The sequence below is a fragment of the Mixophyes fleayi genome, chromosome 1, assembly GCF_038048845.1.
Source record: "Mixophyes fleayi isolate aMixFle1 chromosome 1, aMixFle1.hap1, whole genome shotgun sequence".
Classification (NCBI taxonomy): Eukaryota; Metazoa; Chordata; class Amphibia; order Anura; family Limnodynastidae; genus Mixophyes; species Mixophyes fleayi.
Window position 1 is genome coordinate 251,969,300 of NC_134402.1, and position 25,532 is coordinate 251,994,831.

Genomic DNA, 25,532 nt, shown 5'->3' on the forward strand with positions numbered 1-25,532 from the left:
TATATCCATAGACAAAAGCTTACAAATGACAAAAGAAAGGTCATCAACAAGCAGCGAGAAAATGGAGAAGATGAATCATGTCCCCTACCAAAGAACTGTTGGAAGCTTATTTTATGCAAATGTTGGAACTCGCCCTGACATCACTCATGCTGTGAGCCGTGTGATTCAATTTGCCATCAATCCAGGGAGACCATGCTGGATTGCAGCTAAAAGGATTTTGAGATACCTGAAGGGCTCAAGCTTCTTAAAGTTAGAATTTACATAATCTAATTATGCAACTGTGTAGACTTTCTGTGATATTGATTAGGGATCAGATTAGAATGACCATCTTTCATACATGGGATATCTGTTTGTACTAGCAGGCGCAGCTATCAGCTGGACAAGCAGAAAGCAACCCACTGTAGCCCTATCCACCACCGAGGCGGAATATATGCCAGTTATGGAAACAACCAAGGAAGCTTTATGGCTAAAGAAGCTTTTATGCAATCTAGGTCTTCTTAGTCAGGATGAGACTATCAACATAAAGTGTGGTAATCGAGGGGCAATTTATTTCTCCACTAGGACAAAACACCATGGACGCTCAAACCTTATTGCTGTTACGAGCTGCAGAGGCTCTGGCCACCGCTGCGACTCACTTCCGGGTACTGCTCAGCGTCCCGGCCGTTGTCATGATGACCGGGATGTCATTTCCTCCTGCTCCTGGCCGTTGCCTAGGCAATGGTCGGGACGCTCATTGCCCCCAGCGCCGCGTCCCGGCATCTAGGGCAGCCGGGCGCGTGCGCACATCATGGATAATTATAGCCCAGCTGGGCTAGATATACCTGCTGTGCAGGAGAAGTTCTGATTGGAGGACATCTGTTTATAAGGCAGGAAGGGACAAGCCCTCCCTGCCGGTTATAGTTCCTGTTTGCTCAGACTAGCCTGCTGTGTTCTGTTGCTCTCTGATTATTCTGACTACTGTTGCTGACCCTTGCCTTGTTTACTGACTATGATTGATCGCCTGTGCTCCTAGACCTTTCTGCCTGGAATCCTACATCGCTGATTCGCCTGTGACCTCTGAACTCGGTTTTGTATACTGGATATTCTGTCTGCTGCCGGCCCTCGACCCTCGCCTGGATTTCACTCTTCTATTGCTCCTTTACACAATCGCTGGGTTCTCCCAGTCAGCACACAACTCACGACCCTCAGCTGTCTGCGGCCTAGTCTGTCCCCACCAATAGGGGCTCCAGCAAAAACCAGACTTCTGAGTAGACTCCGGGTTTTGTGTTGCTGGCTGTTGGGGTTCCTAACAATTGCTAGATAAGACATCACTTTATTCATGAGTTAGTGGAGAGAAAGTCCATCAGAGTAAGTTTTTTTTTTTTTGAAAACTTGTTTATTGAGTTTTTTTAGGGATACAAAAAATAAAAGGGAAGGAAGGGGTGTACAGAGTTCAATCGGGACCAATGGTAATCTGATAATAAATATATTGTATATAAATATCATTTAAGCATTATGCACAAATAAACATATATATAAATCATAAACAATATAACAAAGAGGAGAAATTGGGTCCTTTGGGTGAAAATCCTAAGAGGTGAGAGCAAAAGTAAGTAATTGAAGGAAATGAGAGAGGAGGGAGGAGGAAAGGAGGTTGTTAGTAGAGGATAGTAGGGGGATGAAAACCAGAAAGTGTATGAAGGAGTTAGGAGTAAGGCTTATTCTATAGGTCTGTTGTGAAATAGGAGGTCCAGGCGTTCCAGGTGGAGGAGCACTGGAGCGGACGATTATGAATAACACTGGTGTTATGTTACATTTTATGTGTGTGGGTCTGTTTTCTTCCAATTAAGGGTGATTAAGCATCTCGCCGTTACAAGAATATGTCCAATCAACTTTTATGTGTGTTTCGGAGTATCAGGGACTGTGCGTGGTAGAAGGTAATAGGAAATATTGCCAGGGAGTCCGATGTGAGTAATGTTTTTTTATATGACGTACCTCCTTCCAAAAATGTGCTATTTTGGGGCAAGTCCACCATATGTGGGCAAGGGTGCCTTCCCCTCCACATCCTCTCCAGCAAGAGGTAGAAGCATTAGGGTTGATGACTCCAAGTCTTGTGGGTACCAGGTACCATCTGAATAGGAGTTGTGCGAGTTTTCTTTTAGATGTGTACAAATGGCAACAGCTTCACGAACTCAGGTCCAATTCACCGGGCCAAGAACCTCCCCCATGTCCTTCTCCCATCTAAGCTCATGTCTCTCTTTAGTAGGTTGACTATGCTTAATAAAGAGTGAAAATAATGTTGAAATTAAGCCTCTGGAGGGGGACCTACAATGACAAAAAGATTCAAGCACGAAAGGGGGATGACGGTTTTTGTATTTTATTTTGTCATGATAAAAAATGGCAAATTTGTAGATATTGGTAAAAAGCTGATGTTGGTATCCCAAAGCGATCTTAGAGTGTAGAAAATTCTGGGGAATGGGTAGAAGGGACTATGTCATAAAAGAATTTAATGCTATGAGATGTCCATTTTTTAAACTTATTGGGGTCCAGTCCTGGAGTAAATTCTGGGTTGTTCCAAAGACGGTTCATGCGAGATGGGTCAGATTTCAGATTGAAAGTTTAAGTACAAAGGTTCCATATTAATAGCGAGAAAAGTAGTGTTGGAGGGAATAGCGAAGATGGGCGTCGGTGTGTAGGGTGGACCTAAAATAAAGAGTAGGCGGAGTGCATGTGGAGTATTTGGTATGTGAGTGAGAGTGAGTTAATATTGCCTGTGTGAGGTGAGCGGCTAGATAATATTTATGGAGACAAGGAAGACCTAGACTTCCTTCTCTTGAATGTCTGTATAGAACTTTTAGGCGGACTCTTGGGGCTAGAGTTACTAAGCTGTGGGTTTGAAAAAGTGGGGATGTTGCTTATAGCAACCAATCAGATTCTAGCTTTCATTTTAAAGAAGGTACTAAATAAATGAAAGCTAGAATCTGATTGGTTGCTATAGGCAACATCCCCACTTTTTCAAACCCGCAGCTTAGTGAATCTAGCCCTAGGTGTCTTGGATGCCCAAACAAATTTAGTAATATTGCTTTGTAGATCTTTGAGAACAGTGGTGGGACGTCTAATTGGGAGGATTTGGAAAAGTTAGAGGAGTCTGGGGAGCAGGTTCATTTTTACTGCTGCTATTCTACCAATCTAATAAATATTTTGAGAAGCCCATGAACGTAAATCTTTTTTATAGGCATCTATCAATGGGAGAAATTTTTCTTGGTATTGTCATTCATAGTGTTTAGTAAGATAAATTCCAAGGTATTTTAATTTTTGGGGTTGCCAATGGAATCGATGGCTGACTTTTAGGGTTTGTAGAAGGGGTAGAGGAATGTTGAGAGGCTTCTGTTTTTTCAGTGTTAATTTTAAAATTTGAAAGTTTACCATATTCGGCAATCAACTCTAAGGCTAAAGGAATCGTGTTTTAGGGGTTGGTCGGGGAAAGTAAGATGTCATCAGTATAGAGGGCCAATTTATATTCATTGGGTCCCACCTTGATACCTGTTAAATTTGAATGGTTGCGTAGGGCAGCTGATAGTGGCTCCATTGTAAGTGCAAACAGAAGAGTGGATAGAGGGCACTCCTGTCTGGTGCCATTCTTTATAGTGTGATATGCAACCGTTTGCGAGAATAGACGCCGTGGGGTTCTAATAAAGGGCTGAGATACCGCTAAGAAATGGGCCTGTGAAGCCCATCTCTGAAAGAGTATGACGCATGAAGGGCCAGGTAACACGATCAAAAGCCTTCTCAGCATCGAGGGCCAGCACCAAAGTGAAGGTCAAAGTTTTTTTGATTGCATGGATTAGATCTATTACCGTGAGGGTGTTATCTCCTGCTTGGCGGTTAGGTATGAATCCAACTTTGTCTGGGTGCACCAAAGTCGGTATAACCATTGCTAGTCTATTCGCTAGTATTATTATTATTACTACTATCTTTCATTTAAAGGCGCCATAAAGGGTCTGCAGCTTGTACATGACATACAGAAAACAGTGAGCCATGACACAGCATGATACAGAAAGAACAAGAATATATACACAGACACAGGTAACATGGTGATGCAAATCAAGTTATTAGTGGGGCAATGAGTGAAAGTGATGGTAGAAAGATCTTGAGTTCGACCTTAAGGAGTGAGATGGGTTGGTAATTGGAGCATAGAAGTGGCTCTCATCCCTCTTTGGGTATGACAACTACGTCTGCTCTAGTGGTGGCCCCATCAAACTTTTTGTCTCGGAGGATAGAGTTGAAAAGATTTAGGAGGAGGGGTCTGAGAGGAGAGAGCAACTTTTATAATAAACGGTTGAGAATCCATCAATTGTGAGCTTCAAATCATCTGCAGTGATTTCAGTATTAAGGTACACTAGTTGAGCTTGGGAAAGTTGGGGTAAATGACATTCTAGTAGATATTGTTTGATTTGATCATTAAGTTGTATTTGGACCATCTTTTTATAGATCGGATAGGTCAGTGTAATATGCGTGAAATTGGTTTGCAATTTTTTGTGGGCTTTATATAGGGTGTCCCATTGAGTCTTGGATAGGTAATACTCTGTTTCGGGTTCTTTTTGTTTGCAATTTTCGGGCTAAGATGGAAACTGCTTTGTTGCCTCACTCATAATAGTGTTGACGCAGCCAAAGGAGGGTGGATGCAGCTTTTGCTGAGAGAAGTTGGTTAAGTTCTGCACGGAGAGCTAGTAGTTTATGATAGATCTTTCTTTTTGGAGAGCATTGATAACGTGTCGTGAGATCAATTATGGCCGATTCAGGGTCAGAGATTTGTGTTTTCTGTTTTTTTTCTTTTCACTACTTGTTAGGAATATAAGAGAACCTTTGATAGTGGCTTTATGAGCTTCCCATATTATCGAAAGGGCAATCTCTGTAGAAGAATTGTGTTCTCTGAACTCCTGGATCTCTCGGATAATCTGATCCCTGTTCTCTATTTTAAGAAGAACATTGTCTGGTAACCTCCAGCAAAAACATGTTTGTCTAGTGGTCTGGAGTTCTACTTCAATTGAAACTGCTGAGTGATTCAGCCAGGAGATAGGGATAGTATCCCCTGAGTGGAGTAGTTATGTGGATGATCTATCAATTAGTAGCATGCCAATTCTTGAGTAGACTTGATGAGGAATGCAATAATGGGTGAAGGTCTGGGCCGAGGAGTAGAGGACTCGCCATGAATCATATAGGTTGTATTGCTGGAAACAGGAGGTGAGTTTGCATGAATATTTTTGTGCATTGGAATTTGACATCGTGGGAGGGGAACAATCAATCTTAGGGTCCAGGAGCACATTAAATTCTCCACAGGTTATAATTCTACCTTTAGCAGCTTTGGAGAGTTTTATAAAAAAAACTGGTAAAGAAGGCACTCTGTTCTGAATTGGGGGCATAAATAGAAGCTATTGTGAGGTATTCTTGGCGTATTATTCCAATTACTATAATAAATCTCCCTTGATCATCACAGGTGTGTGGTTTCTGGAGTAAATGGGATTGTTTTCTGTAGTAAGATAGCTGTACCCTTCGTCCTATGATCGAATGTTGAGTAGAAAGTTTGTGGGAATTATTTGCCAGCTAGGTTGGGATGGGTGTGCATGAGATGGGTTTCCTGTAAAAGAGCAATGTGAGTTTTGAGACGATTAAATGTATCTATCATTATGGCACGTTTTTGGGGTTGATTAAGACCATTGACATTTAATGACAATCATAATTACATCAGTGTAATTTACATAGCAAGTGAGGATAGTGTCGCGGATATGCTAACAAAGGGAGTGGCATAACACTTGTTAAATGTGTTCCTGTTAAAATCTGGATTGGAATGCATGATTGATTAATGTTGATATATCTCACTGATAACATGTTTTTATTTGACTAACCCATGTTTTCTTGTTACAGGAAAGAGACTTTATTAGAAAAATGTGTTTTGTAAAGTATATGTTTTTCTTGTAACAGGAGACATCTCTAGGCAAGTAGGGTGATGATAAGGAGCACTATGCTCTTTACTGGCTTAATATTGTTGTCCCTGATGGTCTAGTGAGGACAGGAAGAGGGGCAGCCTCCAGCCATCTGCATCATGCTACTGCATATGCGCAGACCATAAGTTTGGCTTTACCGCTGATCTTCCAGAGACCCTGACAGAGACAAATGCAGTTTCAGTAGTTGCGCACATATTGTTCATAAACCCTCATATAAAGTGCCTAGTGCTCTATAAATATTAGTAGAAAAGTCTGCACACAAACAGTAATATATAGAATTATCTAAATATTTAGAAAGAATAATAATAAAAGTTAAGTTTCTGGTTATATTGTTAATTTTCTTTACTTGTTTGTATAAAAGTTTTTTGTTTAAAAAAAAGATTGGGTGTGTTTGATCTCTAAGCAAATGTGTAATATTGGCACGTATTAAAAATGATGTTATATAGTGATTGTTATTATAATGGAATAGTACAGTTTGATGAGGATACTGCAGCGAAAGCAATAATATGAGGTAATTGTCAGGAAACATAATTGTTAGGAGAATAAGGTCAACCAGCTCAATAAAGGAGATGCAGGCATGTGTATTTAGATGTGAATTAGAAGTAAATATACGCATGCAGTGAAAAAAGATGCAATTTGACCAAAGACACTCGAAAGAGAAAAACTTACATTGCAATTTACATCACGTACGTGAGTTCTTACTGCGAGTTACTCTTGTATAACACATACGTACATGCGGACATGTTACATGCATCTTTTTAAATGTAAGTTGCATGCAGGTTGCGTCATAGGATGAATCAGGTCCTCTGTGTTATATTAATGTAGTGCCTTAAAGACTGTGAAAATCTGCACCAGCATTGCCTTTGAGAATCTGTTCAGAGACTGTACTATATTTCCAGAATTGCCTTAAAAATTGTGAGATATGCACCAGCATTGTATCAGAGACTGTGTTATTTTTCTGCTTTGTCTTTCGACAGTTAGTCTTTCCTGCATTATTTCATAGCCTGCATGATCGCCTGTATACTTCTTGATTAATGCCAAATCCAGTGTGCTTGAGCTATGTCAATAATTGCATGCGGTGCACTGCAGTAAACTACATATTGTTTTTACTACATCATCACCTCGTAATTCCTGTGACTTCCTAATATACCTCTTGTTTTGAAGACACAATATGGTGAAGAGTTTGAGGTCAACCAAGTTCTAGATTCTAAACTTTCTTGAAGGAATATACATTTTTAGTACACTGGAAAAATTACGGTCTGAAGGAACACTCTGCCTCCCCATGCTTCCTATCTTCTGAAAAATATACATAGGACAATCCCTTATAAGCTTTATTTTAGGCTGTCTGGAATCTACCGTTAAGACAGGTGCTGCTCTCATGGACCGTACTTACCGGTGTAATTATCGGAGTCCAGCACACTTCTCTGCTGCTCTCCAAAGTTACTGCTGAGCAGACACTTCTCTAGCAATGCCATTCATTTCCCCTCTTACTGAACTCCATACTATAATTGCAGACATGCACACATTTTGCTCACTTGGCTGGTCTATCCCTTCACTCAGCAAGTGGGGTATTTAAACCTAACCTGTGCAACAGATCAATGGTCTGAAATTCTAGTGTATCCATACTTATGCCTTGTGTCTGGAATAGTTATACCGTTATCCTTACCCTGCAGTTAGGATAGTTTTGCCATTTTAACCTACAAACTTTGTAGTTACTGTTGCACCTTTCCACATTGCTAACTCATGCGGTTGTCTACACCTGCTGTTCCTCTCTGGTCACGTTGATGACGACTGTGTCGAAGTATTAATTAATAAAAACCCTATATTACCAATTGGCTCAATAGAGTGAACTAATGAACTTGAATTTTATGTGTCTGTGCTTTTAAGAGAATGGAAAAACACGTATTGCACAATACGGAGAACAATAAGTTATATAAGGGTCACATGTTCCTCATTTCACAATAGCAGGCCAAGGAAAAATTTGCTCCAAATAAGGTAAAGAAGACCCTTCCAAAAGATCCCTCCAAGAACAGGTCACTTTAATGAAATTAAAGATAGAGACTTAGAGTGTCAGCAATGACGTAAGCTGGGAAGGTGTGTTTCAAGCAGTGATGAGTAACATTTTCTATAAAAGAAGGACTTAATCAAATATAGATTGTCAATTGGCATTTAAGACCCTGGGCATATGTCTGCTTCGCCCAGTAATGGCTGTATCTATGCATAATATCTTTTAATAAAGAACAGAAATATTATATTTTGGAAACCTGCTCCTCTCAATTATTATTTAAAGAGAACAATAGAAAAATCTTTGACACCTGGTACCTGGGCCGAGGGTCATGACCTGCTTGACATTCTCAGTGAAGCCAAAACCACCTTGCAGATGTTACTGGTGATGGGTTTGCCGTGGGTAGTAGCAAACTAAACTGCCAATGCTGAATCCTATTCATACTTTTGTGTTCTAATGACAGGTGATCAATATGCAAAATAGACCTCTTTCCAGTATACAAAGTAGATTATGTAAAGTACAGATAAGTTTTTAAAGTGTAAATCCACAAAAAAATATTTTTTTTCCTGGGGTGGTATGGTCAGGATCACTGTTTATTCTTACTTAATTATCCTCAGAATTCCGTTAACAGGTTCCCCTGTGTCTAGTTATGGGGAAATCTGTAGAAAGTGTTGAGTTAAGGCAACCATTAAGTTGGAAAGGCTTACACCTGCTTCTATTCTCAATGGCCACATTGGCTACTTGTTCTGTAAGTGCTTTAAATAACCATAGCTCAGTTATCTTCTTGCAGCCATCCAAAAATGTAAATACTCAAGTGCCAGAAATAGCAAAGATAATATTGTTGGCCTGCTGCAGTGAGCTAATGTACAGTACCTCCACAAAATGTTATTTAACGGAGGATTGGCTCAAAGGTGAATTTTGGACAGGACATTTCTTTTGTATCATTGAGTGAGCACCAGTCAAGTAGAGGTCACATGATGTACAGATTCTGGATTCTATGTTATTCCCATTTCACCTGCTCTTTTCAGACAGCTCATCAAACTCACAGGCCTGGGTATCATTATTTATACTCTCATTTTGAGACCTATAGGAGTTTGACTTTTAATCTTCTCATTCATTTATGGTCTCTCTCATGGTTTTTATTTTTAAGATGACCTTTTCTCTTGTTATCAGATGCAGTAGAGGGATTGGTACTTTGTATATATTGTTTTGTTTTTACTCATCAGAAGGGCTCTGTTCTCAGATATGTAAAATGCTAAATATTATTTTATACTTGTCTTATTTTATACTTTTCAACTATACCTGGATTATCTACATATCTAACCCTAAAGCAATGTCTATGTTACTGTCATGGACTGTGAGATGTGTAAATTACAAAAATAAATGGTCCCTGTTTTACTTCCTTAACAGGCATAACTTGGATGTTGTCTTGTATTTATGGGGCCAGCAGATCATAGTTTTTTAGCGGCCATGGATGACTTAATCCTTCCATGCTTGTGATACTACATATTCCAGAGGAGTGCTAGATTATTTTCATAGCTTGGTTCACTGATAATAAAAGCAGTATCTCTGGATCTTAAAGTTAGATGTTTTACAAATCATGCTTCATTGAATTGTTTGGATCTCATTGTAGTCTTTATGTCCTACCCTCTCTCTGCCATTACTGTAATAATTAGTTGCTCTCCTCCTCTTGGTCTCTTTTGTTGCTTATGGGGTACTTTAATAAGATCTTAGATCCATGTTGTAGCCTTAATCACCTTGTAATCTTTCTTGGCCTCATTTATTTTCTCAGAAGTTTTAAGATGGAGGCATCCTACTGTTTTGCTTAGTCATTTCATGCTAGCTCAGTGTTACCGAATTCTCATTCTTGAGATCCCCCACCCAACATGTCATATTTTGAGAATTTATTTAACCATGCACAGCAGAGATATATATATTTGATTGTGTCAGTAATTATCCCACTAATTCCCACAGTCAGAATTGGGAAACAACACTGTAACTTACGCAGGTTATTTTACAAAATCAAGATGGGTGGGTCTTTTAGATTGGAGATAGGAACAGCAAGTTATATTCCAGAGTGAATAATGGAACAAAAATTGTAACAATATAATGTTTCTGTTAGCAAATATAGGTAAGTATTAAAAAGTAAAGAACTCATGTGCCTCCATACCTTAGACGCTGGACTGAATTATAAGACTGGCTAGCTGTGGACAGCCTGGTGTACTACTTGCTCCCATTTATACAGCAAAAGTTGACTTGATTATCCTTTATATTAATTATTATAACTATGGGCTAAGGGCCAATTCACTGTTGTATTAGCTAACACTATATTTTATATTCACAATCTACTGCCCTGTCTGTCCTGGTAAATGGTTTTTAACTATATATGTTTTTGTTTTGTCTTTTTGTTACATAAATATTCAGATACAATTTTATGGATATATCTTGCAATTGACCCTTTTTTATTTGAATTTTATGCGTATCATTATACACCGATTAGACACAACATTAAAACCACTGACAAGTGAACTGAATAACTTTGATTATCTCACTACAATGGCACCTGTCAAGGGGTGTGATATATTAGGAAGCAAGTGAACAGTCAGTTCTTGAAGTTGATATGTTAGAATTAGGAAAAATGGGCACGGGTCAAAATGTGATGGATAGATGAATTGGTCAGAAAATTTAAAACACAGCAGCTCTTTTGGGGTGATCCCGGTATGCAGTGGTGGTACCTAGCAAACATTGTCCAAGACAAGACAAATGGTGAACTGGCAACAGAGTCATGGGTGTCCAAGGCTCATTGATGCGCGTTGGGAGTGAAGGCTAGCCCGTCTGGTCCAATCCAGCAGAAGAGCTACTATAGCACAAATGGCTGAGAAAGTTAATGCTGGAAGTGTCAAAACACAGAGTGCATCGCAACATGCCCCCTGTCCAACGCCGGAAACACCTACAATGGGCACATGAACTGAACCATGCAGCAATGGAAGAAGGTGGCCTGGTCTGATGAATTACATTTTTGCATTGTTTACCTGGGGGAAGAGCACCTGAATGCACTATGGGAAGAAGACAAGCCAGAGGAGCCAACATGGTCCTCTAGGCTCTGCTGGGAAACCTTGGGTCCTTGGCATTCATGTCAATGTTACTTTGACACGTAGGACATACCTAAACATTGTTAAAGAACAAGTACACCCCTTCATTGCAACAGTATTCCCTGAAGGCAGTGGCCTCCTTCAGCAAAAATATGCACCCTACCACACTGCAAAGAATGTTTAAGAATAGTTTGAGGAACTTGACAAAGAGTCCAAGATGTTGACTTGGCCTCCAAATTCCTGAGATCTTAATCCAATTTAGCAAGTCCAAGCAATAGAGGACCCACCTCACAATTTACAGGAATAAAAGGATCTACTGCTAACATCTTGGTGCCAGATTTCACAGGATACCTTCAGAGGTCTTGTGGAGTCCATTCCTCAACTGTTTAGGCAGGTGGTTTTGCTGTTATGACTGATCAGTGTATATAGAGGGGTGGTCTAATGTTCTAGTTAGAGCTGGACAGGCCTGGATTTATTTTTTATCTTTAGTAAAATAAGCTGAGGCTAGTTGTACCAGAACATTGGACATCTATGATTTTTTTATGGATACTGTGTGAAAAATTGCCCCGTCTGTACCCTTATTGCGTGATATAGTTCACTATTCTTCTTTTATGGGGAAAGTCTTCCCCATAGAACAAAAGCAAACTTGTAACCCTAGCACTTCCACACACCGCAACATTGTCTAGTCACCAGCTCACTACTTAGGCATCAGTCGCCCCTCCCCTAACAAAAACATACACTTAAATAACCAAAGTTCCACCCAAGTACTATTCTAATTACCCATTAAAAATAGGACATGCACCTGTGTGAATTTGCACTCTGTGTAAGACTGTCTCCGTACACTGCAGCCTATTACACATCCTGTTCAGTCTGAACTGTCTTGGGGAATTCTCTTTTTGCCACATATCCCCCCCCAGTGTCATCAAATATAATGGTGTGGACTCTGCAGAGGGCGCATACTTCTTTGATAAGGATTCTACATTTTTATACAGAGTGCTTGATCTATGCCCCACCATGAACTGGAAATGCTGGAGCGCCATGAACCACCGGGTTACCTTGGAATTCACCTCTCTGTTGGCATGCATCCAACGTAAGAGTGAGTGATCAGTTACTAAGGTGAATTTCATGCCCAGCCGATCGTAACACAGGCCTTCTGTGGCCCATTTGATGGCCAAACAATATTTTTCCATTGTGTACATTTTTGCACATGAGTTAGCAACTTATCACTCAAATAAAGTATTGGCTATTCAACCCCTTTCTTGATTTGGGACACTTTTTCCCCCAAGCCAACACCGGATGCATCTGTCTGCATAAAGTACCTTCAGTTAAAGTCTGGAGCTTGCAGCACCTATGCCGAACAAAGTGCTAATCGGAGGTCAGCCCAGGCTTCTATAGCAGCATCTGTCCACACTACTTTATCAGGGCTTTTTCCTAGTCCTGGGAATGAGTGACAATATCATCAGCTCAAAGCATAAGAAGCCGCAAGAGCTAATCCATGGTATTGGAAGGTGGAAGGATCTCTATGTAGGCCACTTGGAAGGATCTTATCATGGAAAAGGACATCCTGGGTGGAAAATGCAGTCTTTTGCTTAGCTGAAATGGTATAAGGGATCTGCCAATAACCCTTGGTGAGATCAAAGGTGGTAAAATAATGATTACCTGCTAAGTTATTTAGCAGCTCATCTACGAAATGCATGGGGTAGGCATCAAACCGTGAGGCAATGTTTAGTTTGCAGAAGTCATTGCAGAATCTTATGGTCCCACTGGGTTTCAATTAAAGTACAATTCCCTCACTGACTCACTTGTGGATTGTTTGACTACATTCAACTCAATAATTTTCTGCACTTTCCACTTTACTGTCAGCCATCTCGCTTTAGGAATACAATATGGCTTCTGTTTGACTGCCACCCCCGGAGGAGTATCGATATTATGTTCAATTAAGGTGGTACATCTCGGCAGGTCCAAACAAATGTCCCTGTTATGACATATGATGTCCTTAGCTTGTTGCCTTTGCTGGTGAGACAAAGAGGATATCCAGCTTCAGCGTTTTCAACATGCGAAGGTTTCTGGGAAGTTTTGTGATATAACTGCTCCTCCTTTCTCATATATAATTACCACAGTTTGTAGTTTACTGGTCTTGCTCCCTCTATCACCTCATAAAGACCTTGCCAGTGAGAAAAAAGTTTATTCACTTAAGTTGGCACCAGCACCAGGACTTTATCACCCGGCTGAAAAACCTGCACAACTGTAGACTTATTATAGTTCCTCTTTTGCCATTTTTGGGCACTTTGAACATGTTGTAGGACTATTTTTGCCAACCTTTCATACTGTTGTGATACAAACTGAACAATATTCGATTCGTTAGGACCCTGTTGTTCCCAGCCTTCTATAAGGACATCTAATATTTCTCTCGACTGCCTCCCATATAGAAGTTCAAAAGGATTAAAGCTTGTTGATGTTTCTGGCACCTCTAATACGGCAAACATTCAGTATGGTAGATTGTTCTCCTGTGGTACAGCCTTCTTAATAATGTGCTTTAGTGTCCTTATAAAGCATTCCACTAGGCCATCAGTTTGTGAATAGTACACGGAGGTATGCAGCACTTTCACTTTTAGCAACTGACAAAACTCCTTCATGAGCTTAGACATGAAGGAATGCCCTAGTCTGTCATAATCTCCTTCGGGATTAGCAATGTTGCAAGGGGTGCCCTATAATCAGGTTTGGGTCATGTCCTTTTAAATACAGGAAAAGAAGGCCAATATTTCTTTATTTATTTACTGCCATATAAATGCCTTGCCAATAAAATTTCAATAAGCTTATTTCTCGAGTCTTATTATCTCCCTAATGTTCCCCTCAAACATGTGTATGTACTGCCTTTAAGAAAAATGGAACATGTATTTGCAATACAAACAGTTGTTCAACCATTTTTCACTGCAAATTAATAACTTTATATAGCAAATGGTTTTTAACTTCATAGTAAGCTCCACCTTCAGCTGGACTTCCATCCTTTCCTACACAATTAACTTCAACTTTTCAAAACATTTTCAAGAGTAGCATCTTGACACTGGTCACTTGCCAAATCTCTTAAGGGAAACAAAATGGGTATTATCAACCAATAAGGATCCTCATCTGGAGGTAGGGTGATATCATCTAAGACATCCCTCACTAGCAACACAGCTGGTTTGATCTGTCATCAGTTTGGCTACTGATTCCAAATATGATTACCAGAAAAAGTTGCCGCAGACTCCTACAGCATTCAAAAAAGGCAACTTCACAATTTCTTGCAGCTTATCTCCTGTATCTTCTAGAATGTCTGTCAGGATCCGATTTTCTGCCATTGAGTCAACTGCCGACACATCTGTCTTGACTTGCTTTAGCAGGACTTTGGAAAGTATCTGCCCAAAGTGAGCTGGTAAGGGAACTTTTGTGCAATCGTGGCTAACATAGAAACCATCAGATCTTTCACAGTGACCAGGAAGAGTATCAGAATTTTGGATATTATTTCTTTCCCCATTGTAAAAGACAGACACCGAATTTTCCATGTAGTTGCAATATGAAATCAGGTTGTCATGCATAATTGTTAAATAAGTCAAGGTATTTTATATCTTACTACAGGTGATTTATTGCCTAAAATTACGATATTTATTAATTTAGTAATGGCAATAATTACAAGGTTTGAAACTAAGATAGCTAGGCTATCCCATACAGCTAAGATAACCTTATATATTCATAATGTATGCTAAGTAGAGTCCACCTATTGTACAAGAAAAAAGCAATTTCATTTATACTATCTGTGAGTACTAAATCTACCCATTTAAAAGTTTCACTGAGGAGTCCATTAGTACTATCTAGTAGCTACATTTCAATTATAATCTGCAGCAGTGTGGCCATCTATTTAAACTCCATTCACACTGCATGGCCCTTCCCCTTTTCTGCACAAATGGTAGCTTTGCATTTTTTAGCAGCTGATTAAATTGGGAGTTGTGAGGCAAGCAGCATGCTAAGGACACAATATTAAAAATCATAGTGCAACTGCTATGAACTTTATCCTGTATAAGAGTTGAGCACCAATATACATGTTATCATGAAAGTACGCAGCTGGTGCGATCACAAGTTTGAAACGATATTATTATGCATATTTCATATGTTGTTTTGTTTTCAGTAAATTATGGTACACTGGGATGTAATGTTTAAATTACTCCAGTGGGTGACATGTAACATATTGGCAATGTGTATTTAATAACAATTCTGTGTAAGTTAAAATGGCAGACTTTGAGTAAAGTTATTAGTTGGGTAATGTAGATGGTAAAATGTGCATAGTTAACAGAGAAGGTATGCATACTGTTACAAATAGGTTAATATTCTAACACTGTTTTTGTAGCAGCCTTATCCAATTATTCAGCCAGGCCTTGGTCAACATTCTATTGTGTAGTCAGCAGCTTGAATATTGTTTGCCCAGTGAACATAACCATAGATGGTCCAGCTAGTTCTGATGGCAGTTGCATAGCAAACTCTCTGCCTTAGTGTAATTAATAGCAAACTGTATTGAAAGTTAAGTGAGTATTGTGCTGTGCTATGCATAGAAAGGACATTATATTGTACTACTGTAATGCCATAATTTCTAGCATAACGTTACTAATTGAATAACTTAAATCAAATGGTGAGTCCTTGACAGGGTAAAGGGACTTCAATCCTTTTAACCAAATACACATTTCCATAGTAAAAGTAGGTCTTGTCAGTAAAGAAGTGTTGGCTTACTCAGATATAAGGAGATATGTCAGTTTGTGTGATCTAATTGTGAGAATGGAAGCTAAGGATTCGTCACCAAAGTTCACAAATCCAGGTGCTTTCTCAGGCCCGGCGCTCCCATTAGGCAAGGTTAGGCACTTGCCTAGGGCGCCGGGCTCTGGAGGGCGCCATCCAGAATGAAAATTACTTTAAAACTGTGCGGCGACCGCTGACCATACCTGTCACGGCCGCCGCACACCATTCAGATGCACGGGGGAGGGGGGGAAGAGGCTATTGCTCACCACCGCCGCCTCTCTGCTCCGTCTCCTCCCCTCCACTCACTAGTGTCAGTGAGTGGAGGGGAGGAGACGGAGCAGAGAGGCGGCGGTGGTGAGATAAGGAAAGACGGGGTGAGGGGGGAGGAGGGAGGAGGGCGCCGATTGTTGCGGGGGGGGCTGGGGCGCCGATTTTGTAAAAATGCCTAGGGCGCCATGTAGGCTAGCACCGGCCCTGTGCTTTCTAGTTTGAAGTGATGGATTGAAGAGATCATACTCTGGTCTGAGTAATCTCAACATCTGGGAACAGTGGTGAACTAACATTGTCCAGGATTTGGCTATCTTGTTACTATATTGGGACTTTGCGATCATGTTACCATCTTGGGACTTTGCCTTGTCACTTGTTGAACTATTGTTACCCACCTGATAACACTGTGTCTCACCTGTTAAAGACTGTTGCCATTCCATTAATATACATTGTTATTTAATAAAGTACCACTGTATCTGTTGCATCTGTTGTCGACATCAGTGATCTAAGAACCCCATATGATCATAGGTATGATATGACATGATTAGCAACAAGGGATTGGCCACAAATCATCTCAAAGTCTCATTACCACAAATAATAATTGCAGCTTCTGGATAAAAAAATATAAAATTTGATAATAATGGAAGTATTCTGTAACAATCCTATAGTGTAATAAGGTCACACTGTAATAAATACTAAAACTGTTGCCTAGTGTGGCCAGGTAGGAATATCTGGCCTCACTCCACAAAAAATGACAATTAAGGTATAAGTGCAGTATGCAATTGAAATTCACTTAAGAGTTATTCATGAGTAAGGTACAAGTATTTTTTTTTTTTAACAATCCTTTCAGGGTAGATCATTGGGTGTTAGTCAATGAAATATTTATACTATTTGTGAAGATCATGCAACCGGAGCACCCACACACAATTCATTTTATAAAAACCCATAATCCTCTGTGCGTGGATATTTGTGGCTCCAAATAAAGGGTAACGTGTGTGCCTGGACCTAGGACAGAGACAACAGAGTTCTGAAGCATATTATGTTATATTATTATTATTATTATTATATGTTTTTTAGAAAGAGCTGACATATTACACAAATTCGCTCACTATACATTGAGCGAATCATGACATGATACAAACAAATTACATACAATGATGTAGGAATATAGAATGTTTGATGATACATCTAATATTGCATTGAATTAAACAATGCATAGAAGTTTACTTGTTTTCCCTTTTATTGACTGTGTGGCAATATTCTCTGTGATTAGAGGTGACCACTTTGATGTCAGTGGTTTGAAAATTATGTTTCTTATTATTTAAGGGTTCAGTTAGTGATATAATTTTATGAATGATGTCAAAAGAGCCTTATTAAGTGGTATTCATTAAGGTTTGTGTACAACCTTGAAATTAGTTTTTCTTTATTGTGAACAAATCTTATTGGAGTGTTCAGTCTAATTCTGAATTTTCATTGGTAGTCTGTAAAAAAAAAGTGAAATATTACATCAGCAGCTGGACTTGATTACATCTGGATAAGCCCCATATGATTAATCTGAAATGCAACAATGATTTAAAGATGATTGCAATAATACTGTTTTGTTTAAAGAAAGTCAGTTTATCCAAATTGTATTGATGTATGCATTTAGCAAACTATAAAGTTAGAAAAAATAATATGCCGTTAAAATGAGAAAACAAAAAAGAAAAATTGCTAAATTGTTAAATGTAGTATGAATAAAACTGCCTTATACTATATTCATTTTAGTTCTGAAGTTCTAGATCCTTTAAGAAGTGTGAAATATTTTTACAGCCCATAACATACATATAATGAGAAAATTGAAACAGAAATATCTTCCTCTAGAGTGAAAAGGTTAGTATCTCAATTTATAGCTTTGTTTATGTTTTTGTGACACCTATTTGCTTTTTGTATTTCCTTGTCTGCGCTACATCTGTATTGGAAGCTGTGGTTTATTCATTTAAATTAGTCAAACATACTCAGGAAGATAAAACATTTCTCCATCATATATTGAGCAATAATCCACTGCTTCAAGGTCAGACATGACAAAACTCAGAGGTATTGCACGATTATCTTCACTATTGATCTTGTATTTCAGAAACAACCCTGACCTTACAACATTTTTTTTCCCAGCACACCAAAAGAAGGTAACATATTTCTCAAAGGCAGACAGAAATTTAAACATCAATTTAAAGAATAAAATTAAAGTTGACTCTAACTTTCTGAAGTTATAATGTAAAAAAGAAAACCACTAAACAGAAACATAGCATTTCAAAATGTCTCTAAACTCTCTAAATAAAGGGAAATCCTTCTAAAAAATTTAATTTTAATGTTCTGTTTAAAAATATGTTTTGCAATGAGGTATAGAAGGGAAAGAATACAGCTACAATAAAGCAATGAACAGCTTATTATATTATCAGGATATTATCAAGATAGTGTAGTGAAACAAATTTACAGAATTGAGCAGAAGGTCCTACTCATGAGAGTTTACAAAGTAAAAGAAAAAGGGGGGAGCAATTGAGAAACATAGTCAGGTCAAACAGGTCAAAAGTGTAGCAAAATTATAAATTAGGAACATTGTGGCTTCAGAGTCAGGATGAGATTCTGTGAAAAGATGAGTTTTCACTGGACAGTTTAATGGAACACAGGAGAACATTCTAGAGAAGAAAAGCAAATATAGAAGTCATGTAAATATGCATTTGAATAAGTGAGAATAGATAATTTGACCAACAGATCTTTGTAGAAGTAAAGGAAACTAAGTAGCTATTGGCAGAAAGGGGCATTTGAGGTTGGTGATGTGAATAAGAGTGTTTTCAATCCAATATTGGGAACAAAGCACTCTCCAAAAACTGTGAGCCATTAACATTTCACACTGAGCTAACACTATAAGAGCTATAAACAATTCCAGCTATAGACACATTTAAACATGTTGAAATATATAGCGCTGCATGCTATAAATATCCCAAAACTATAAACATTGTGCACTATTAACTTAGAGAGCTATAGACATTACTAAAAGCTATAGACAGCAAGAGCACACCCAATTCACAGAGCTATAAACATTAGTGTGAGCTTTATACAGCAAGCACCGAATGCAACTTAATCACTAACTACAAAAGAGTTGTAACTCACTGCTAAAGAGTATAAAAATACAAAATACAAATAGCACAACCTATGTAAGGAAGATTTTGACAACAAATATAATTGATACAAATATTTCCTACAAATATAACTTAGTGAGATAGCCAGCTAAAAGAAGGCCTGACAAGGTAATCCTCTTCCTCTCCCCCTTCTTCTTCCCCTTTTATTTTTTTGCTACTCTCTCTTTTTTCTTAAAAAAGAGGTAAAAATACCAAATGGTACCAACACCCTCAAGAAAAACTGTGATTCGGAAAGACACAAAATATTATGGTTTACAAGGCAGCAACTACCACACAAGACCACTCAAGGGCAGACAGTCTAAACAATTCTCCTGGTGAGGTGAATAAATCTGGTAGTGGCATCTATAATGAGCAACAATGATCATAAACTGAGAATCTAGAAAGTCTACAAATGGAATAGTGGCATAGCCACATCATGTCACGACTAGCGTTTCAAACATGAACTCCTAGAACAGGCAGTAGAGGTCTTCGCCTATAGCAGCCACCTTTCCCATAGAGCTGATTTTTATCACAGGTACTCAGATGCCCCAGGTCTTAACTTTAAGTAGTAGGAATTTATGTTTGAAGAGCGTAGCAAGAGTGGTAGAAGGAGTACCAAGAGACATGACAAACTTGGAATGGTCCAAGATACAAGCAGAGGTCCAAGACAACTGGTTAACAGGTGAAGTCCAGTATTCAGGCGTAGGTCAGGTCAGCAAGCAAACAGGCAGGGTCAAGTATTCATTAACAAACAGGAAGAAAAAGAAAGTTATGATACTGGAGATACTATTGTTATTAATACCAGTACATAGACTATAATACACTCTATTTATTATTCAATTTTTATAATAAATTTTTATTCAATTTTTTTTTAAAATTCAATTCATATAGTGTGGTAATGTTTTACCACACTATATGAATATAAGTTTAATACGTTGGAATAAAAATAAAAAAAAGTGTATTATAGTCTATGTACTGGTATTGATAACAATAGTGCCTCCAATATCACAACTGTCTTTTGCTTTACTCTGGGAGTACATCCTTATAAACGAATATGAGGGATTAATTCAAGTAGTTTATAAAGATACTTTAAGACAGATCTGGGGCAGATATCTCTGTTTACTTGAATTCATATTATTACATATTAAGGTCCAGTATTCAGGCTGAGGTCAGGGCAACAGGCAAACAGGCAATGTCCAATGTTCTAGCAAGTGTCACAACAGTCGAGGTAAGCAGAATGTGCACAGGAACAACCTGGAGCTGGTCAGCAAAGTGACCCTCTCTTCCAGGTGAGTCCATGTGAGGTGTCTGGGTGTTGTTGTCCATGATAGTGTATGTGACATCTCAATCTCGTCACAAGTTATCAATAGTAGGATTGAATATTACTATTCTCAAAATGCACAAAGTTTGGATGAAGGGTAGTTTTAACATTTGCAAGTGCCAGGATCTGAACCTAATTTTGGATAAAAATTGGTTATCCTCGCAGAATCAGAAACTATGAACTGTCTTGGATGAGAAAAGGTCCACCACAGTAAAGTCCCACCAGGAGGAGGATCATATACCTTTAAAAGGGCTTGCATCTTCTGTCATTCGCCATTATCTAACTATTGTTTTCTAAGATCTAGAACTTCTTGAAGCTCTAGTTTTATTTTTCCAGCAGTCTTTATACATGCATTTAGTAGTAATCAGCATTTGCAGAAGTGGTTTCAACTATTCAAACTTTGAAGCAACATTTAGAAGAGAGAGAGCTTAATTTTGTCTTGTTTCAAACAATTTATGCTAGATCAGTCACTTGCTCCACTGTAGGTTACTCTACCAGAAAAAAATTGTGAAGTAAGCTAGGTTTAGGAGGAGCCTGTTTGCATAAAGCTGCACCTAATATAAATGATGTTTTTGATAGAGGTCTTGGGTGTCTTTTGTGGAAACATCGCTTCAGGTGTATCTATTAAAGGATGTACTAAAATATCCCTAAACTTACAAAGAGTGTTGAGTATCAATTTCACTGAGCTAGTTCACTTGTAGATAAGAAGCTCACTAAAATGAGGAGTAGATTTATTGATAAATGCTATAGCCAAAAGTGGTTACAAGCTCAGTGAAATTGACTCTCAACATTAGGGGTTGTAATTTGCTAAAGATTATCCTTGCTAACACAGAAGAAAGGCTAAGCCCGAAGAAAACGGGTAGAATACTGACTACATATATGGATAAATCCTTGCTTATAGTTAAGGCCATTAAAATCAATTGCAACATTCTCACTACTGATTGTGAAAAACTTAAAATGTATTTGCCTTCAGAAGAAACTGCTTAGGACAGAGAAGAAATGCGCCCAGGATTTATCATCATCATTATCCATTATCATCATCAACATTTATTTATATAGTGCCAGCAAATTCCGTAACAATTGGGAACAAACACATTTGAAGAAATAGTACAGAGTAATACATACAGACAGAGTGGTAAGAGAGCCCTGCTCGCAAACTTAAATTCTAAGGGATCATATTATTTTCACAGCATTTGGAACTACAATATTAATAGAAAACCAAGAATTGGACATTCTTTTATTGGAACCTTTGTGACTGGTGGAATTTCTAACACCTGACACAGTTTCATGGAGTGGTGAAAGATCAAAAAAATGCAATAGCTTCTTTGCTCATCTGCAGCTAATTCTGGAGTGATTGCTTAATGTTCCTTATTCAAATTTTACTATAAATCATATTTGTCTGGAGTAAGATTATATCCATATGACTACATTGCACAGCTTGGGTTGCTAATTTAGAAGTTTTTCCTTACTTACATCTGGTACTATTTGTTCCCTATTGCTCTATCAAGTGTTATGAGCCACGGCGGTGCCTCGCTGTCCCTGGCTGATGTATCCCAGCCACTTCCATGATGATCGGGATGTCACTTCCGGTTCTTGGCCAGGCCAGAAGTAGCTGCCGTGTCCCAGAATCAGTTGCAGTCGGAGCAGGCGCAACTTATTACATTTGTAATTAACAGCCTTCAGGGCCTCTCACTTGTTATTGGTTCATCTCTCTTTAAAAGGCAGGGAGGGCTTAGCTTCCCTGCTGGTTATAGCGTCCATTTTCCTGTTAGCTTGCCTGCTCCTGTCTGTGTTGCTGAAATCTTTGGATTGGTTCTCTGTGTATGACCCTCTGCTTGATCTCCTGGATTATGGTTTGTTTGCTTAATGCCCTGACCTCTGCTTTGTTATCTGGACTCCCTTTGATTGTAGCCAGGCCTGACCTTTTGCCTGTACCTCACCGCGTTACCTGCTTTAGACCCTAGACCACGGCATGTTCCTGACCACACTGCGCTTTTCATCACCCGCTATTCCGCGCTGTGCTACGTTCATAAGTGTGTACTACGCTGAGTGTAAGACCTGATGGCATCTGAGTACCTGTGAGTACAACAAGCTCTGTGGGAAATATGGCTGCTATAGGTGAATACCTCTACATCCTGTTCTGCAAGCTCATGATAGTAGCTGTTAGCCATAACATTAAGTGATTTTGATGAATAATTGTGACTTTCACTGTGGATGAAATATGCTCTGAAGAGATGCTGTGTATATAGAATTTAATGTTATTTGGTTTTAATATATGTGTCTAAGTAAAGTTTAAATATATCAAACCCTGGAAATATATTATACACTGTCTCTATCAATTATACTTCAAGTATTTTTAAACTAAGTTTTTTGGCTTAGTGTTGGCACCACTGGTAGTGCCTTATAAATATAGTACCATTATGAGCCACTGCTGCAGTTGCAATGTACTGCCTTGCATACCATAGAGATGGGAGGAGAAAGTGAGCGGAGTTTCTGTACCATAATGACCGGTAATATGTGCGTCCAGACATTGAGACTGTAAACATTGCCTTTCGACTGATTGAAATCCCCCTCAGTCTAAACACATTCAGTCAGCACCTTAATCACTTTACTAAATGGTATTTCTAGTTTAATACATTTACACACACTTAGATCATCATCAACATTTATTTATATAGCACCAGAAAATTTACAATTGGGAACAAACATTAATAATACAATACTGGGTAATACATACAGACAGAGAGGTAAGAGAACAAATCCATCTACATTTATTAAGTAGTTTACCAGGAGACTTTTGAACTTACAACATTAAACAGTAACTCTCAGCCTTATGATTAGGCCTTGGAGTGCTTACATATATGATTGTGTGAGTGTGCCATAATGTTTTTATTTGTTTTATATGCTGTTATTACATAGTAATTTTTCTGAAATGCACCTCAATATATACACACTGATTTATTCTTTATAGATGTACCTTCCTAATCTCATTTTTGTAATTGCCTCTGCTGAGGAAGAAGAAGCATTTCTTAACATATTTTTAGGTTGCTAATTTCCTTGTCTCACTTGTTCACCACACAAGCTATAAATCACTATAAACTCGCAGATGAACAATTTGAACCCATAAGGCTGCATGATAGGGAAGTGGAGACTCTGTGACTTCTGCTTCCAATCTGTCACGCTGTAGGCCTATGAAGCTGAAGATAATATGACACTAACCGGTATTGGTGCCACTGGTCAAACAGGCGCAGAGTCTAACGTACCCCTGGTGTTCACCAGGGACCCCCGCAAGGAGGTTTGGACTTCGCAGCAGAGAGCACGCAGGTTGCGGTCCTATTAGCCAGTTACCAGTGTAGCGTAGAGAGGTCAGACGGTTCCGGGTCACAGCAGTCAGGGATATCAGGTACAAAAGGGTAATCCAGAGGAATAGTCGCCAAGCCGAAGTCACGGTACAGAAGGGGTCACACAGAAGAGTAGAATGGTCGCCAAGCCGGGGTCACAACAGGTAATCAGGAATCAGAATACTCAGGAGTATGGAGGAATAGGGAAGCCAGGAACACTGGTGGTGAACCTGTTGCTCTGGCACCCTAATGGCGCCAGAGGCAGATTTAAATAGAATCCAGACTGAATTGATTGGTGGAGAGCGGAGGCGGCAGCGGGAACAGAAGCAGCGTCCTGTTGCCTAGCAATGGAACTGAGCCCAGGGCGCATGCGCCCGCTATCCGGAAGTCGACGGGGAGATCAGACGTCCGTTCCCCGTCTGACAGGGAATCAGCGGGGACGGCGTCTGACACAATCCTTCTGCTCATCTGCCATGTACCTGGAGTTTGCAAGTAATAGTGGCAACAGCTCTATCCTACTGTCTTTTCTTACGCCTTTCTAGAGGGAAGAAGAAACTATGCAGAAAAAAGATGATAATAATAATAGTATCTATCTGAACACCAACAGATGAGTTTTACCTCCTAATTAAAAAAAAACAGACAAAAGGCACTAACTCTGAACCTCCCTGATCCTAGTAGAACAAGAGGTATCAAAGAAAGAAAAAAACAATCTGTGTATGGCAGCACTCTGCAATCTTTAAAGAAGTTATTTTGCATCTTAGCATGATTTCCAGATGAACTGGTTAAATTATCCTTCTTAAGTTCTTTGGTCAGTATTAGTTTTGTTTGCTGTGCCCTTGACAAGGATACAAAACCTTGACTCATAGTTGATAACATCATATATTTGACACCATTTTTTTTTTGTTTAAGGTGGTTTCTTACAGTGTGTAGTCTGTTTTTGGACCTTGAGTATAGTCTTTCTGCATTATCAAGAGAATCTTATTTTTAATAATAAAGTGGTAGTGGTATATGACTTAAAATATTAAAAAACATGTACAGAATGTTTACATTTAATGCAAAATAATGACCACATCCATGCATTGTGGTTTCGATATGGGGGATGTTTTCCACAGTTATAAAAAGAACAAAACAAATCAACCACATTCTGATCAGACTAATTAGACTATTTGCATTGTTTAACACTTTTTTGTCACTTCAAGAAAAGCAAGCTGCTCAACAAGATGTTAAGGCAGCCAGTTTTGACAAATATTACATTGACTAATTATAGAATACAGTGCTGTATGTATAAACTGCAGAAACTGAAAAGTAATCTAAAAGTTTCAGAAAATAATTTTTTTAAATTGGATTTTTTATCTGTATTTTGTGCACAGTGGGCCTGATTCAACTTAAGACTTACATCTGTTTGCGTGCCACATCTTGCATGAAATAGCTCTGTGCATGCTCAGAAATGGAACTTATGCCAATGAAAGCAATTACATGCAATTCATGTCCGAATGCAAATAAGAATTACGACTATGGGTTGAAAGGCGGAACGGGGCTGGTAAGGGGAGGATGGACTTAGGCAATATATAGCAAGTGCACGCTGTGGACAGGCTGATGCAAT